The 16,310-nt window shown below is 36.0% G+C and overlaps 1 protein-coding gene across 17 annotated transcripts in view; it reads right to left on the minus strand.

Annotated features, from left to right (window-relative positions):
* ERC1 (ELKS/RAB6-interacting/CAST family member 1) overlaps nt 1-16,310 on the minus strand; it is a 554,906-nt gene that overhangs the window by 195,783 nt on the left and 342,813 nt on the right. The window lies entirely within an intron of this gene.

Here is a 16,310-nt window from a genome sequence, read left to right on the forward strand (position 1 = left end):
TTTCTTCTTTTCTTCTTTTTAAGATTTTATTTATTTATTTGACAGAGAGAGAGAGAGAGAGAGAGAGAGCGCAGCAGAGGGAGAAGAAGACTCCCTGCCCAGCAGGAAGCTGGATGAGGGACTCAATCCCAGGACCCCAGGATCATGACCTGAGCAGAAGGCAGATGCTTAACTGACTGAGCTACCCAGGTGCCCCAGGAGAGCATTTCTTTAAGTTGATTTTGTTTGGTGACTTACAAGCTTCATGAACTTGGATATCCAAATCTCTCCCCAGATTTGGGAAGTTCTGTTTTTATTTCTTTACATAAGCTTTCTTCCCTTCTCATTCTCTTTTGCTTATGGAACTCCAATAATTCACAAATTGATCCTTTTGATGATATCATTTAGATCATGTAGGCTTTCTTCACTCTTTTTCCTGTGTTCCCCTCTGACTAGATAATTTCAAAGTTCCTGTCTTAATTCTCACTGATTCCTTCTTCTGCTTGATCAAGCCTGCTACTGGGGTATTTTTCATTTGACTCACTGAATTCTTCAGTACCAGAGTTTCTGTTTGGTTCCATTTCATGGTTTCTATCTCATTATTAAACTTCTTGTTTTGTTCATTCATTGTTTTCCTAGTTTTGTTGAATTGTCTTTCAGTGTCTTCTTGAATTTTTCTTATAGTTCAATGAATTTCCTTACAACAGCTATTCAGAACTCTTTATAAGTTGTAGATCTCCATGTTTTTGGGTTTGGTAACTGGAAGATTATCATGATCCTGTGGTAGTGTCATGTTTCTTTGATTATTGGTGTTCCTTTGAATTTTGTGTTGTCTTCACATTTGAAGTAGGAGCCACAACCCACTCCAGGATGTTCAAATTCATATTTTGTTTGCTCCAATAGAGTGCTGCATTCTCTGTGCACCTAGACTTTCACAAAGGCTTTCTTCTTTGTTGGTGACTGTCTGAGTTAGTATTCCCCAAGGGCTCCCAGACCTCGGTCAAGAGCTGATTCATGGGGGCGCCTGGGTGGCACAGCGGTTAAGCGTCTGCCTTCGGCTCAGGGCGTGATCCCGGCGTTATGGGATCGAGCCCCACATCAGGCTCCTCCGCTTGAGCCTGCTTCTTCCTCTCCCACTCCCCCTGCTTGTGCTCCCTCTCTCGCTGGCTGTCTCTATCCTGTCAAATAAATAAATAAAATCTTTAAAAAAAAAAAAAAAAAAAAGAGCTGATTCATGGATCACTTCAGTGTCCACAAACAGGAACAAGGCCTGTCTGCCTATTATATGTTGTAGGGATGGGCAAGATTCTTTCCAGGTCCTTGGTGTCCAGTGGGAAATCCCATAGCTCCCACAAAGGCACTCTTGTACGTATATGGATGCCACATATTTATTGTTGGGGGTGTGTGGGAAGGACTAAGATGAGAAACATCTTGTATAGCCACAAAGTTGACATCACTTCTCTGTCTTTCCACTCCACCCCTACCCCCTCAACTCAAGAATTTGCTTCCTGAGGTATAAATATGGTCTACTATATTTTTATTTATCTGCATGGCATTTGTTTTGCTTTTCAATGAATGTGAGTGCTTTAGACTGTCCCACTTCAATCATTTATATTATGTCCCATTTCAATAATTTATATTACCTTTTGGTCCCTGAATACATCTGAATTTGCTTCTATAGGCGTACAAGATTGAAAAACTGGAGCAAAGAGCCAAGGCAGAATCTTCTTACTTATGTGGACTTAACAGTGCACTCCTCACATTCACATAGCTTCTTAAAAATTTAGAGTTGTCTCATAAATCCAAAAACATGACACCTTGGTGGGAGAGGACTAGTTCCAGCACAGCATATTGCTAAGCTCATAAGTCTTTCTGATTTTACCTGGCCCGGATATGCCAAATAAATGTCTGAGCATTTGAGTGTAAATTAGAAATTCTGGAACCTAAGTAGAGGTTACCACTGCAGCCACTGCAGAAATCTGAGCCACCCAAGGCACAGCACCACAGCAAAATAGGAGTATCCCTAGAACTAAACAGGATCAATTATTCAAGCCAAAAACAAATGAGCCATTCTTGATCCCTTTGTTTCCTTAAACCCCAATATTCAATCCATGAGAACGTCAGAGGCTCAACCTACAAAATATAACCTAGGTCTATAAACTTTAAAAACATAAACTGGACCATGCCAACCCTCTTTAAAATACTTCAATGGTTTCCTACTTCATTTAGAATAAAAATCAAATTCCTTTAAAGTCTTAAATGACCTGGGTCTTTCCAACCTCTTTGGGAACATTTCCTATGAATCCCTTCTTTTATTAAACTCAAAGGTCTCTTTTTTTCTATTTTTCTATTTTCCAAGCTCAATTCTGCCTCAGGAAATTTGTATTTGCACTATCTTCTCCTGCGAATGCTCTTACCCTAGATACTAACATGGTTAATTTCTTTTCAATATTAGGGAGATGAATTCAAGAAAGACCTAAAAGATGGTTCAACATTTATAAACCAATCAATACAATACATCACATTAATAAAAGGAGGGATAAGAACCATATGATCATTTCAATAGAGGCAGAAAAAGCATTTTACAAAGTAGAACATGCATTCATGATAAAAACCCTCAACAAAATAGCTTTAGAGGGAACATACCTCATCATAATTATAAAGGTCATATATGAAAAACCCACAGCTAATATCATCCTCAATGGGGATAAACTGAGAGCTTTTCCTCCATGGTCAGGAACAAGACAGGGATGTCCACTCTCACCACTTTTATTCAACATAGTACTGGAAGTCCTAGCCACAGCAATCAGACAACAAAAAGAAGTAAAACACATCCAAATCAGCAAGGAAGTCAAACTTTCACTATTTGCAGATGACATAACACTGTATACAGAAAACCCGAAAGACACCACCAAAAAATTGCTAGAACTGATCAATGAATTCAGTAAAGTCGCAAGATACAAAATCAATGTACAGAAATCTGTTGAATTTTTATATACCAATAATGAAGCAGTAGAAGGAGAAATTATGGAATCAAACCCATTTACAGTTGCACCAAAACAAGTAAAATACCCAGAAATAAACCTAACCAAAGGGTGAAAGACCTGTACTCTGAAAAACTATAAAACACTGATGAAAGAAATTATAGATGACAGAAAGAAATGGAAAGACAGTCCATGCTCAGGGACCGGAGGAACAAATATTATTAAAATGTCTATACTATCCAAAGCAATTGATACATTTAATGCAATCCCTATCAAAATACCAAGAGCATTTTTCACAGAGCTAAAAGAAACAATCCTAAAATTTGTATGAGACCACAAAAGACCCTGTATAGCCAAAACAAATCAAAGAAAAAGAAAATCAAAGAAAAGCAAAGTTGGAGGCATCACAATTCCATACTTCAAGTTGTATTACAAAGCCGTAACAATCAAAATAGTATGGTACTGACACAAAAACAGACACATAAATCAGTGGAACAGAACAGAAACCCCAGACATAATCCCATGATTATATAGTCAGTTAATCTTCAACAAAGCAGGAAAGAATATGCAATGGGAAAAAGACCATATCTTCAACAAATGGTGTTGGGAAAACTGGACAGCAACATGCAAAAGAATGAAACCGAACCACTTTCTTATACCATACACAAAAATGAATTCAAAATGGAATAAAGGGATACCTGGGTAGCTCAGTTGGTTAAGTGTCTGCCTTCAGCTCAAGGTCATGATCCCAGGGTCCTGGGACCAAGCCCTGGGCTCCTTGCTCAGCTGGGAGCCTGCTTCTCCCTCTGCCTGCCCTTCCCTGTGCTGTGCTCTTTCTGATAAAGAAATAAAATTATAAAAAAACCCACAAAAAAAACAAAAGAAAAATGGATTAAAGACCTCAATGTGAGACCTGAAACTACAGACATCCTCGAAAAGAGCACAGGCAGCAACTTCTTTCTACATATGTCTCCTGAGGTAAGGGAAACAAAATAAAAAATAAACTATTGGAATTACATCAAAATAAAAAGCCTCTACACAGAGAAGGAAACAAAACTAAAGACAACCTATGGAATGGGAAAAGATAATTGCAAATGACATATCTGATAAAGGGTCAGTATCCAATACCTATAAAGAACTCATAAAACTCAACATGCAATAAAAGAATATTCTAATTTAAAAATGGGCAGAAGAACTGGATAGACATTTTTCAAAGAAGACATACAGATGGCCAACAGACATATGAAAAGCTGCTCAACATCACTATAAAAAAATGCAAATCAAAACTATAATGAGATATTACCTCACATCTCCCAGAATGGCTAAAATCAATAGCACAAGAAAGAGGCCTTGGAGAGGATGTGGAGAAAGGGGAACCCTCTTGCACTGTTGGTGGGAATGCAGACTGGTGCAGTCATTCTAGAAAATAGTATGGAGGTTCCTCAAAAAGTTAAAAACAGTACTCCGATGATCCAGCAATTGCACTACTAGGTATTTATACAAAGAATACAAAAACGTTAATTCAAAGGGATATATGCACCCTGATGTTTATACCAGCACTGACTGCAATAGCAAAATTATAGTCCATTAACTGATGAATGAATAAAGAATACATGGTGTACACACACACACACACACACACACACAGAGGAATATTATTCAATCATAAAAAAGGAATGAAATCTTGCCATTTGCAATGACATGAATAGAGCTAGAGAATATTATGCTGAGCAAAATGTCAGTCAGAGAAAGACAAATGTCATATGATTTCACTCATATGTGGAATTTAAGAAACAAAAACAAATGAGTAAAGATAAAAAAAGAGAGAGAGGCAAGCCAACAGACTCTTACCTATAGAGAACAAACTGGTTACCAAACGGATGGGATAAATAGGTGATGGGGATTAAGGAGTCCACTTGTTGCAATGAGCACTAGGCAACGTATGGAAGTTTTGAATCACTATATTGTACACCTGAAACTAATATTACACACTATGTTAACTGGAATTTAAATTAAAAAAAAAAAAAAGAATGACCTAAAAGCATTTCTTGACCTCCTCATCTAAAATTTTTCCCAGTACATCATCAAACTCCTCTAGCTGTCTACCTTTATGAAAAGAACTCTTATAGTTTCTTCCTGTTACTTAATCATTGTCTAAAACTATTTTATTTATTCATTTTACTTCCATTTTCCCCACTAAAATGTAAAGGCAGGGACCTTGTCTGTCTTAATCACTTGTGTACCTCTTCATATTAGAACATTTTCTAGCACACAAGGGATATTTAATAAGTGGTGAATGAATTAACTGATGTTAAATAACTGTATCATTTGTCAGTAGCAATATGAACTTTCCAATGATCCCTTTTGGCTTGCTGTCTGAAAGCTCTTCTAGTCTAATGGAGACCCCATGGAAATGGCTCTAAAGAAATACAAGAGGGATATAACTTCCCTTTTAGGGGTTTATTTCCTATTTGTATTTCTTTAGTATTAATATTAGATGGTGGAATTCAACACATTTCTGTAAGAAATAACATGAAAGCAAGGAGGCTGACAGAGCAACAGAAAGAGAGGGAACTACAGTCCTCCATGCAGTAGAGGACTAATGTTGAGATGGGAGCAGATCTTTTGTAAAGCTCTGAAGAAATTCAAGACTCAAAATCAGCATGTGTGAGGACTAGAAATGAGAAGCCAAAAATAAGGGACTTCACATTAAAGGTCTATCTACTGAATAGTATAATGCTCCTCCTCACTTTCCTGTCCTCTTATATAGGACAAGCAGCTTGTTATTTTCCCCAACTATAAGAGGCAAGTAAAGGAATCTGAAGGGATCTTCTCTAGGACACTAAACTAGCTGGGGAGATATAAGGCTGTTTATGTCAGGGTTGGTGGCCTTGAGTAAATTTTTAATTCTTGCATTTGGGGATAGCCTCCAATCTAACAGCTGGATCTATGCCCATCCATCCTAAAGAGATCTCTGCCAGTTGACAACTTCTGCTTATGTATATAATACTTGTCAGCTACACCATTCATAGGAGAGGGCTAGCAGAGAAGTAAACCTACAAACACCAACAAAGGAATCTCAATTCAACCACCTACTACAATCAACTCAGTTCTTAAATATAAATGACAATTAAGGATATCAGATATATGTGATAAACCTCTAAAATGAGAGAGGGGCAACAAGGTGGCTCAGTCGATTAAGCATCCAACTCTCTGTTTTGGCTCAGGTCATGATCTCACAGATTGTGGGATCGAGCCCTATGTGGGGGCTCCACCCTCAGCAGGGAATCTTCTTGAGATTCTCTCCCTCTGCCCCACCCCGCTACTGGCATGCGCACGCTCTCTTGCTCAAATAAATAAATCTTCAAAAAAAAAAATTAGAGAGAGAAATTTCTAAATCTTAATAATTGAGGTAGAAGGAAAAATAATTCAGGAAACAAAAGAAAGCTTTTTAAAAGACCTAATTCCTTTTCTCAGAGAAATTCATGAAGATTATTAAAGCTACAAAACAAGATTTAGGAAGACATAAAAAAGAACATTCAGATTATGAGAAAGTTAGAATCTCATTACCAAAATAAAAAAATTCAAAAGGACTGAAGATAAAGTCAAGAAAATACTCTTAGAACTGAAGGAAGAAGAAAACAGTTAAAAATGTAAGAGAAAGTGAGGATTAATCTAGTGAGATCTCAAATCCAACTACTAGAGATTTTAGAAGAATAATAAAAATAGAGAAAAGAAAATGGTCAAAGAACTAATATTAGAATTTTCCTGAGCTTAAGCAAAGGGGGAAAAACAGACATGAATATATTCCTAAACCCAGGAGTCTTCAAAGAAAGACTTCTGGTCAAGATGTTTTAGTAAATTATGCTTTCAGGCATAAAATATATAGCAGTGACAGATAAAACAGAAAGCACTCTATAAAGCTATAGCTGGGATTAAATATAATCTGATCATATTTGTGGATAAGAAATGGAACAGAAATATAAAGTGAGATGTAGGGCTGGATACACAGCCTGCCTGTAATCTGCATCAGTAAGTAGGCTGAGGTGGTTGGAATTTGACTCCCATAGGAGGATGAGACTAAAAGCAGTTTATAGGGGATATAAGCTCATTACTTAAAATTAGGAGCCAAAATTCCCTACCCCTCATCCTTCCCAATAATTAACTGCTCTCTAGGATTCACAGAGAATCAGGAAGACAGCCTCAAGAACAGAAAAAAAACCAGGGCATCTACTTGCTCTGTGAGTTGATCTTTGTAAAAGCTTCAATATCACGGTGGCTCAGGAACCACCATTATACTGAAAATGTTCATGCTACCACTATTTTTAAGTACCCTTCACTAAATAATTTATGTCTCCATCAATACTACAGAAATTATTAGATGGATAAGTGCTAGATAAATAAGTGATACAGTCATATGATGTAATACAAATAGCACAAGACTGAAAGAACTATTAACTACATGTAACAAGCTGAATAAAAATGAAAAGTGAAAGAACCCAGACACAATATTTACTTTATAATTCCATTTTATATAATATATAAACAGGTAAAATCAATATATGCTTTCAGAAGTCAGAATCCTGGTGACTGAAGGGAGGGGAACACAAAGATGGCTTCTGAAGATGGTAATACTGTGTTGCCTGCACTGGGACCAATTTATATATGTTTTTCAACTTGTGAAAATGTAGTGAACTGAACAAAATACTTTCTCCTATAAGTGTACTATATACTTCAATAAAGAATTTAAGAAATAAGTTACTGAAATTATAAACAAAAACTAAGTGTGAGACTTACCACTGAACACAGTTGAAGACAGGATAAATGAATTAGGAATTCACTCAGAACACAGAAAAGAGAGACAAGGAGATTAAAAATAGACAAGAGAAATTAAGAGACATGGAAGAAAGACTGAGAGATTCTATTATAAGTCCACTAGGAGTTGCAGAAGAAAAGAACTCTAGAGAGACTGGGGGAAGGATGTTTGAACAGCCAAATGTTCCTAATTTCCCAAAATAGGAAAAAAAATGAGTTTTCGATTTTAAAGCACTGTTGTGTGTCTTGTATAAAATGAACAAAAATAAAAGTTCTGTCGACATTTAGGAGCTGAAGGCTAGAGGGAGAAAGTAGAGAGAAGAGTAGAGGTACTGACAAACTTATTTTGCATAGTAGCTCATCAGAGAGTCTATGAGGCATTGACAGAACAGCAATTATGGTTTTAAGTGTATGACTCAAAGTCACACAGGTTACAAATAGGAGTATGAGTACTGGGACAGTGAGGAAAGGCAAGCAGCTGTTTAAGTGAGCTAAATCTTAACATTTGTAACAAGAAGTGGATAAGAAAAAAACAGAATTGAAGCTAGAGTAATGAAGAAACTTCAAAAAGAAAAAAAATAATGTACTATAGGAGGTCGAACGGAGGCAGAAAGGGTAGTATTGTTGCTTTTCTTTTTTTTTTTTTTTAAGATTTTTTTTTTTAAATTTATTTGACAGAGACATCCAGCGAGAGAGGGAACACAAGCAGGGGGAGTGGGAGAGGAAGAAGCAGGCTCCCAGCAGAGGAGCCTGATGTGGGGCTCGATCCCAGAACGCCGGGATCATGCCCTGAGTCGAAGGCAAACGCCCAACGACTGCGCTACCCAGGCGCCCCATGTTGCTTTTCCTTTTAAGTCCTTTTGTACTATTTGATTTTGCACCATGGTCATGTAGTATGTTAATTATACATCTCACAAAAGAAGATAATAGAAATGTTGGTCCCATAAAAAGTAAAGTTGCTGTTCCTAGCTACATAATAGAGGATGTTGATTCTCAGTCATAAAACAAAAGACATTACTTAAAATTTCAGCATTGAATCCACTGCTGCTGGCTTTAGGGTTCAAATATCCCCATCTCAGATATATGCACCCCTATGTTTATAACAGCATTATTTACAGTAGCCAAATTATGGAAGCAGCCTAAGTGTCTGTCAATAGATGAAGAAAGAAGATGTGATACACACACACTCTATTATTCAGCCATAAAAAAGAATGAAATCTTGCTATTTGCAAGGACATGGATAGAGCTAAGAGTATAATGCTAAATGAATCAAGTCAGTTGGAGAATGACAAATACCATGTGATTTCACTTATCTGTGGAATTTAAGAAAGAAAATAGCCAGGCCAAACAAGGAAGGGCATATTACACACTCAGAAGAGGAGAGAAACATACATAAAGACATAGGGAAAAGAGAGCTTAATATACTCAATAACAGCACTATCCACTAGAACTTTTACATAATGTTAGAAATGTTCTTTATCTGTTCTGTCCAATATAGGAGTCGAGGAACAGATTTAAAAATTTTATTTAGTTTTAATTAGTTCAATTTTAGGGGGGAAGGGGTTACAGAAGAGGGGGAGAAAGAATCCCTAGCAGGCTCCACGTCCAGCGAGGAGCCTGATGTGGTGCTCAATCCCACAACCCTGAGATCATCACCTGTGCAGAAATCAAGTCAGACACTTAACTGACTGAGCCACCCAAGCACCCCTAATTTTATTTAATTTAAATTTAAACAGCCAAGTCTAGAGTCACCTGGCTGGCTCAGTTGGTACAGCCTGCAACTCTTGGTTGTGAGTTCAAGCCACATGTTGGGCATAGAGCTTACTTAAAAATAAGTAAGTTAATTAAAAAGATAAATAAATAAATAAAATGTGAGGATATTTAAAAATAAATAAATAAATAACCAACCATGTCTAGAAATGGAAAAAGTATGGCAAAAGTAAGGAATGTGATGTGAAGAAAGGATAATGTGAAAGGGTGGAGAGATGAGCACAAGGCAGATAATGAAGGGCCCAGCAAATGTTGCCCTGTAGTTAATTTTTATCTTGAAAGTCAGAATGAGAAATGTGAAGCCTTTAAGTAGTCAAGAGACAGGAGCTTTACAATGAGAAAAGAGCACTCAAGCAGCAAGTGATATATAGAACTAAATGGGAAAAGAATAAAGACACCTGGGTAGAAAACTTGCAGAAACGCAGTGGAGAAAAGAACAAGAACGTAAGTTTACGCAGAAGTTGACCTAAGAGAAGAGGATGGCTTTGAGTGATATAATACAATTAAGTGGAAATAATGATTAAATGGAGATAGACCTTCATTATTTTGAGGTGAGATTGAGAAAAGTATAGATTTCTGGCTTGAGAAACTGAATGAATAAACATTCACGGAGATGGAATAAATAAATAAATAAATAAATAAATAAATAAATAAATAAATAGCTCCATCTCAGCTTTTATAATTTGCTTCCAGTGGGAATTGTTAAACTATTCTCCAGTCTCTTTAAAGGAGAAACCAAGCATACCAGAAAATTGAGGTCAAAAGTCTTGGGAGCTTTTAGCTTAAATCATGGTTGACTCCTTCCTTTCCTTCAGAGTCCACATATCCCTTTGTCATTAAATCTTCTTTCATTCTACCTCCTCAAATTTTCTTCATCGTCTACCTCTAACGTAACCCTAATTCATTATTTCTTCCTGGGATTAGTTAACGTCTCCTTTTTTAGTATCTTAATTATTCACATTTTCCCCACTCCTCAATCAGGTAAGATTTATAAGAGTAGCATTAGGTGGCAAAAGGAAACCAAGGTTTTAGATCTGTTCCTTTCCATTTATTAGTACAACTTGCAAAATTACTCTCACTTTATTAGAGCCTCAGTCTCCTAACTTATATGAGTACATTGAAGGCAGCTTTCTCACAGGCTGTTGAGGCTTCCATAAATTAACACAGTATGTACTCAGAAAATGTGAAACAATCTAATGATATTACTATTATAAGTGGTGGTGGTGTATTTACTGAGTCTTTTTGCATACCAAACAGGATTTCATTCATAGAACGCTATCATTAAATATTTGTGTGATGTGTAGTTGATATGGTTTAGACTGTTATAAAATTACTTTTGAGATATTAGATATATAGAGAGAAGTTGACAAAAAATACAACTTTTCCTAAGATTTAAAAAAAGCTACCTTTTAAAATGACATCTATTTGTTTATCAAATGACCTCTTTAGGAGTTCCAAGAATGAAAAAGGTGAGAACCCTCCCTTCCTCCTTGAGAACAGAGATTGTGTCTTATTTACAGTTATACTGCCGGGATGTAAAAGAGCTCCTAACACTGCTTCAAGATGCTTATAATTTAATAGAAAAGAAAACATGCACACGGATAATTTCAACTGGTGGTAGAAAATGACAAGCAGAGAGGTTCAGATCAAACTCAGAGAAAGTGGTGACTATTCCCTGCTGTGGTACCAAATTGACAGAAAAGGGTGGGGGAAGGGAGAGAGAAAAAAAGAAAAACAGAGGGAGGAGTTAGGGAGGAAGAAACAAGACGAGAGTGAGGTACTAAGGGCCAGGGAATGGTGAACAGAAAGAAAGGGCCAGAAAGAGCTGTGCATAACACGATAAGGAGCCTGAATTTTATCATGAAAGCAATGAATAGCCTTTGGAAAATTTTAAGGAGAAATGACAGGACCATATATGTGTTTTAAAAAGTAGTAATCTGGAAGAAACAGAAGAAAAGCACTAGCAAAGGACAAAACTAGTCAGAGAGTCAATTATTTAAGACGGTGTTGCAAAAACAAAAGCAATAAAACATGAGAACAACTGCTACAGGGAGAGAAGCAATATGATGTGGTGACATAATTCTCAAGATAAATAAGACATGACTGAAAAAGCTTTGGGGGGCAAAAGAAAGTCAGTCATCAGTAATTATTTACCGGTTTCTGCCTTGAACAACTGAGTGAATGGATCACATTTATTATTATTGGATATACTGGAGTAAAAGTGGTGTTGTTTGTTTTTGATTTTTAAGTAATCTTTATACCCAACATGGGGATCAAACTCACAACCCTGAGATCAAGAGTCACATGGTCCACGAACTGAGCCAGCCAGGTGCCCCACGAGTGTTTTCATAAAAGAAAATGATGAGCATAATTTTAGCCATGTTGAGATTGTTGCAATGTTCAGGAGGTCATTTACAATTGCTGATAAAAATGTTCAAAGCTTGGCAGAGAGTCATGGGCTGGAGTAAACAATGTATGTGTGTATGTCTATTTGTACTTGGAAGTCATCAGCACATATAGATGGTAGAAGCCATTAAACAGTTAAAATTACCTGGGAGAAAATATCAGGGGCAGAAGTAGAGGAGAAGAGAAGAGAACTGAAAATGGACTCATGGGGAGCATAAACCTTAAGGGAAAGAAAAAGAAGCCCTTTAAAAAATGGCCAAAGAGTAGGAGGAAAACCAGGATAAGTAATTAAAAGAACCAAAGATCGATGTCCAAACAATGTGAAGAACTCTCTATAGAAGAATGTATTCCAGCTAGATTCATTTAATGCTATATACTCCATCAGGGTAAAAGGCCTCTGAATGCTGCTCTAAGTACCTAAAATACTTGTAAGTATATATTTTTTCTGCTAAAAATAATTTATAAGAAGTTCATTGTTAGAACATAAAGACATGAGAAATGATTCTAAACGGATTCTAAAGGGATGGGTCCACAAAGACATAAAAATGACTCTCAGAACATCTTATGGTTTCCTCTTCAGAGTAACCGGCCCTTAAAAAAAGTGGCGGGGTGGGGGGCCGTGTTATAAATTTGAAGTAATATGGCAACTAGAAAACTTAGGACCCAAGATTTAGAACCAAAACCAGACCATAAAATGATTTTAAATTGTGTTGATTTTCAACGTTAGATATAAAAAGAGTAAACAAAAACCTCAGAATTTATGGGCCACTATAACTGAGTTAACATGACAGATACTGTACCTTTGATTACCAATGGAAATAATTTAGTTTTAGTAGAATGTGGGTAAACTTATGACATGTCATCCACAGGCTTCTGAAATTATTTAAAATAATAGCACAGTAAAAGATTATCTAAAATTGAGCCTAAGTAATATGACTGTGCTATATTCTTCATTTTGAAAAAAGACATGTACAAACAGGAAATTCTACTTTCTGTCGGCAATCCCTAACCTTTTCAAGAGGGAGAAATAATTTTAAATGACTGAAGATATCATTACCCTATGAATTATTCATGAATAGGAAACAAACCAACCAAAAAATACTTGAAATTTTCACTTAAAACAATTGTCCTTATAAGCTATTAGAACTCAAGGGAGAGTTTTTGCTCATGTTACATCTAAAACCTCACATTTCAAACACAAAGAATTATGGCACCTAAGTCTGTCCCAAGTTCTTCTTACATATTATCTTTCTGGCTTTGATAAAAGATGTCTTAACAAAGTTCAATTTGGAAACAGCACTGCCATGCAGGATCAAAACTTAGTTTGCATCCTTTTTGGATACAGATTAATTGCTTTTCTGCCTCAAAGGCAATGTACTAAAGTGACCTTTTGTTATGAATACTTTCAGTTTTACAGATTCAGGATTATCCTAAGGCTGTCTAGAAGTTATCACCTCATGATTAGGCCATTTAGGTGGAATAATGGGATTTAATGCAGTTAGTTCTTCAATCTAATTTGTCAGGTCAAGGTCTGTTAGGCCAGACTCTGACTTACCCCTTTTTACCTTAGGCTTGGAGTAAAATGCCTTGCTTCTAACCTTGTTCCACTTTGAGATAGGTTACAGACCAGTTTGGTGAGGCTTTTTCTACCTTGCTTTCATTAAGGATTCACACCATATATGCAAAAAATTGACATTCTTTAGGAAAAGAAATCAAAATGTATTTTTAGGACTACTAACACCATGCTAACTTGAGCTCAGTTTCTCCGAAAAAATGAGAAGTTTTTCAATTATGAATATCAAAGTAGAAGAGTGATGGTTTCATATCACAAGCAGGTCCCTGAAACAGATCAGGTTTATCTGACTTCAGTATGTGTCTGTATATTACAAAATGAAAGCAAATATCAAATTGAAATAACTGTTTCCTGTGGTAACAATTAATAATCAAAAAAAGAAAAAAGACACAAAGAAGCATTCAGGCAAGGGGAAGTGAAGAGGAATTAGCAGACAAATTACTCCATATCTTGTGTTATGATAAGCTATATTGATGAAAGAAGAAATGTTGAGTCAAAACTATTATCTCTAGTTTATTCCTTCATGTCTACACATTTTTGTTTATTCATTTTTTTAAGAAAAAGGAATAAGTGATTGGTAAGGTCAATTATAAGAATTGCAATCTTTAAAAATCAAATCTGAAAAGCAAACATAATGAAGAAAGTGAAAATTATAATACTCTTTTTACTGAATTGTCTTCTCCTTCTAATGTTAAATTTACAGGATTCTGTGAAACATGCCCTCATTTATATGCTTAAACAATAAAATCGGTTGTCTTTGCTTCTGAGCGTATTTTCCTACAGCAGAAAATGCTAGTTAAAAAGAACAAGAAACAAAGCAAAACTCAGGGGTTACCTGGACAAGATCAGCAACATTGACCAAAACTCCAGATATACTCAGTTGGCACTTTTTTTCAACCTCTAAATCTACTTTAAAACAGTACACTGTATCATATGGTTTCACTCATTTATGAAATATAAGTAATAGGAAGATCGGTAGGAGAAGAAAGGGAAGAATGAAAGGGGGGGGGTAAACAGAAGGGGGAATGAACCATGAGAGACTACGGACTCTGGGAAACAAACTGAGGGCTTCAGAGCACAGGTGGGGGTGAGGGATTGGGATAGGCCAGTGATGGGTATTAAGGAGGGCACATATTGCATGGAGCACTGGGTGTTACACACAAGTAATAAATCATGGAACATTACATCAAAAACTAGGGATGTACTGTGTGGTGACTAACATAACATAATAAGAAATTATTATAAAAAAACACAAAACCAAACAAAACAGTACACTGCAGCTTCCTTGAAATTTATCTATGGAAGCTAAGCAAGAAAGACCCTGACATTTTGGAAGTGTGCATCAATAGAGACTCCAAGAACACTGATGCAAACTGCTTTTATTCATAATATTTTCTTTTTAAAAATGTGGCTTTCAGAAAGAACGAATTCTCAACATTTGCTGCAACATGGACGGCACTGGAGGAGATAATGCTAAGTGAAATAAGTCAAGCAGAGAAAGACAATTATCATATGATTTCTCTCATCTATGGAACATAAGAACTAGGAAGATCGGTAGGGGAAGAAAGGGTTAAAGAAAGGGGGGTAATCAGAAGGGGGAATGAACCATGAAAGACTATGGACTCTGAGAAACAAACTGAGGGCTTCAGAGGGGAGGGGGGTGGGGGAATGGGATAGACCGGTGATGGGTAGTAAGGAGGGCACGTATTGCATGGTGCACTGGGTGTTATACACAACTAATGAATCATCGAACTTTACATTGGAAACCGGGGATGTACTGTATGGTGACTAACATAATAAAAAAACATTAAAATAAAATAAAAAAAAAGAAAAGAAAAAAATATGGCTTTCTGTTTTTTCCTTATCAATCTCCTAAACTACTGGACCACTATTGCAGATAAAGAAAAAAGGGAAACCTGGATGGGTATTAGTAAGATAATTTGTTAAAACTTACCAAATTTCATGTTCTGCCTAAAACTGAAAAGGGAGAGCCAAAGACCTTCCTTAAGAGTACCAAAATGACAAGTTTTTCATTACATGGTAGGACACCGTTCTATCAAATATTTCCTGAAATCAGTAGACTACTTTCAAGTCATTGATCAATCTTGATTACTATGATCACAAATGCCACAACCATGACCAATAATGATAATAATGTAACTTTCACAATAACCCACAAAGGTAGATGTGATTACCTTCATTTTAGAGATAGGAAAGACACAAATAAGTTAATTAACTTGTTCAAATTTATATAGCCAAAAAGTGGCAGAGATTTTATCTCTAATTTTGACCTATGTCTTTAAATACCAATATTACCAGCAAAAATATGATTACTGAAAATGACAATTTAATGGGATAGGCCTGTAAATCTAAGAATCAATGTACAGAAAATACTACTAATGGAGGAATTTGTCATATATCTCCACAGTGATGCAATTAGCAAAATCTAGTACGCAGGGCTAAGAACCTCCTTTTTTTTTTTTTTTCCAACAAATACACTGAAAGAGGTAAAAAAAAAAATGGAGGGGTAACTTTTAGTTAAGAGACCCATAATCTCACTGTGATATGTACACTGATTTGGAGGACAAACTCCCTAAGCTATAAATAATCAAAATGAGAAACCATTTAAGAAAGAATCTGGGAAATATTAACATTAACTTTGGTGAGAATAATTAATATTTTTTAGTTATGATAATGATACTGTTGCTATGTTTTTTTAAAAAGAATTCTCATCTTTTAGGAATATATACTGAAAGATTTAGGATAAAATCATATGATGTCTA

This window comes from Ursus arctos, unplaced genomic scaffold, assembly GCF_023065955.2.
Source record: "Ursus arctos isolate Adak ecotype North America unplaced genomic scaffold, UrsArc2.0 scaffold_26, whole genome shotgun sequence".
NCBI lineage: Eukaryota > Metazoa > Chordata > Mammalia > Carnivora > Ursidae > Ursus > Ursus arctos.